Source organism: Arvicola amphibius, chromosome 5 (genome assembly GCF_903992535.2).
Source record: "Arvicola amphibius chromosome 5, mArvAmp1.2, whole genome shotgun sequence".
NCBI classification, from domain to species: domain Eukaryota; kingdom Metazoa; phylum Chordata; class Mammalia; order Rodentia; family Cricetidae; genus Arvicola; species Arvicola amphibius.
The window spans coordinates 45,211,553-45,213,880 of NC_052051.1; the positions used below are offsets into that span (position 1 = coordinate 45,211,553).

Genomic DNA, 2,328 nt, shown 5'->3' on the forward strand with positions numbered 1-2,328 from the left:
TGTATGTTTGTGTGAGGGTGTCGGATCCCCTGGAACTGAAGTTACAGTTGTAAGCTGCCATGTGGGTGCTGGGAATTGAACTTGGGTCCTCTAGAAAAGCAGCCAGTGCTCTTAACTGCTAAGACTCCCCAAATCAACTCCCCAAAAGGTGATTGAAATAAAATTTGAGATGGTAATATATTTTGACAGTTAAGGATTTATATTATCTGAAATTCTGGGAAAATATAAGCTAAAAAATTTGCATATAACCAACTCGTGTTCCTCAAAACACCTGATGCTCTTGCATGTAATTTTGTCCTAGGAGCAAATATAACTTAATCCTGACTTCTCTTTTATGGAACACTTCACGAATCTGCATGTCATCCTTGCACAGGGCCATGCCAATCTCTGTATCGCTCCAATTTTAGTGTATGTGCCGCCGAAGCGAGCACATTAATTCTGACTTTTTAACAACAAAGAATGCTTGTGGAGAAAGGTTTTGTGGAAATGCTCGGTCCCCCAGGAGACCCACCTGCTGTAGCAGCTGTGATCACAGGCCAAGCAGCAGATGTAGAACTGAGTGTGGCATGCTGGGTGGCAATATTGCAGGGCTGGAGGTGGCTCCGCAGTTAGAGCACTGGCTGCTCTTCCAGAGGACCCAGATTTAACTCCCAGCCTTGGGCATTGCAAGGGCCTTATGCAGGCTGGCCTCAATTCTCCATGTGACTTAGTATTAAATTCTAAATTCTCCTGCCTTCAGCTCCCGAGTCCTAGCTTTACAGTTGGTTTTGTGGAGCCCAGGCTGACCTCACACTGGCTAAATAAGTGAGGCCGGCTTTAAACTCACGTGGAAGGTGCTGGCAGGAGCATGCCACCATGCCCAGCTGTTTTTACTATTTCTGTGTCTATGTGGGGAAGTCCTGTGCCTGTGGAGGCTAGAGGCATTGTATCCCCTGGAGTTGGAGAGCCAGGGAGCGGTGAGCCTACTGGCATGGGTGCTGGGTACTGAATTTAGATCTTCTGGAAGAACAGTACTGGCTCTTAACCATAGAGCCATCTTCTCAGTTCCTCTGACAGGTTCTAGACTTCAAGGTTTTAGCAATTTAACCCTTAACTGAGCTTGAGGCACACCTTTAATCTCTGCACTTGGGAGACAGAGGGAGGTGGATTTTTATAAGTTTGAGGCTAGCCTAGTCTACATATGGAACTCTGGCACAGCTAGAGAGAGACTTTGTCTCAGGGAGAAAAAAAAAGAAAGGAAGGAAGGGAGGGAGGGAGGGAGGGAGGGAGGAAGAGAGGGAAGGAGGAAGGAAAAAGGAAGGAAGGAAGGAAGGAAGGAAGGAAGGAAGGAAGGAAGGCAGGCAGGCAGGCAGGCAGGCAGACTTAACCCTGAAGCTGGGCCAGGCAGTGTTGCTCTGGTTCTTTTCCTTGACATGGATAAACATTCATGTTCCCCGTTACTGTTTATGTATTTACCTGTGTTGAACATAGTTGTTAAAGCATCTAACAGGAGATGGCCAGCACCAACCATTGCTAGACTAGCCAGGTTTGGGGTTGAAATATTGCTTTTGACTTCCTATTTGGCAAGAAAAGAAAATGCCAAATTTGGTTCTTCTTGCCAGACTCACCCGACACCTATGGAGCTGGCGAGTGCAGCTGCCCTGGCCTTTGAATCTCCTAAAGCCGCCTGCCTTCACCCAGCTGCGGTCCCCGTGGCAAGCACCTTTACATCCTGTCTACCTGATGGGCACGCGGGAAGTTTGTTGGAGTCTCATGAGGAACCAGCATGACCATAAACTCTCTATGTAGCTGAGGATGGCCTTGAAATTCTACTAGTCCTCTTGCCTTTTCCTCCAGAAAGCAGGTGTGAACCACATGCCTGGTTTGGTTTCTGCAGGGCTGGGGACTGAACCCAGGGCCTGTGCACACTATGGCAAGCACTCTACCAAGCGAACAAACCCAGGCCACCTCCTTTGGATTTGCATGACCTAACCTAATCCAAAGGCCATAACCACACCATCCATCCCCAGCCCTCACTGGTGAAGCCGCTTTAGTCTCCAAGACGGAAGGGGCGAAGTGCCAAAGTGTCTTGGTAGAATGTCAACGTTTGACTGTGACTGAGGAGACAGATCCTGGGCAGGGGTTGGGGTCACCCATTGAGTTCCTGGGGTTCAGGTCAACTTCTCACTGACCCCATCAGTTTACCTCAGATATCTGAATGTAGGACCTCATGTGTTCTGGCCAGTCAGGGAGAGGGGATCATGTCTCTCTCATCTGAGTGCAGGACGCCGCCTCTACTTGTACCTGGACACCTGGTTCTCCGATGGAATATGGACTATGGCCGCCATA

At 48.8% G+C, this 2,328-nt stretch overlaps 1 non-coding gene across 1 annotated transcript; it reads right to left on the reverse strand.

The window, feature by feature from the left end:
- Positions 1 to 328: 328 nt before the first annotated feature.
- LOC119816021 lies at positions 329 to 431 on the reverse strand. Its single transcript, XR_005285675.1, has one exon. It is a non-coding gene; the product is annotated as a U6 spliceosomal RNA (small nuclear RNA).
- Positions 432 to 2,328: the final 1,897 nt, after the last annotated feature.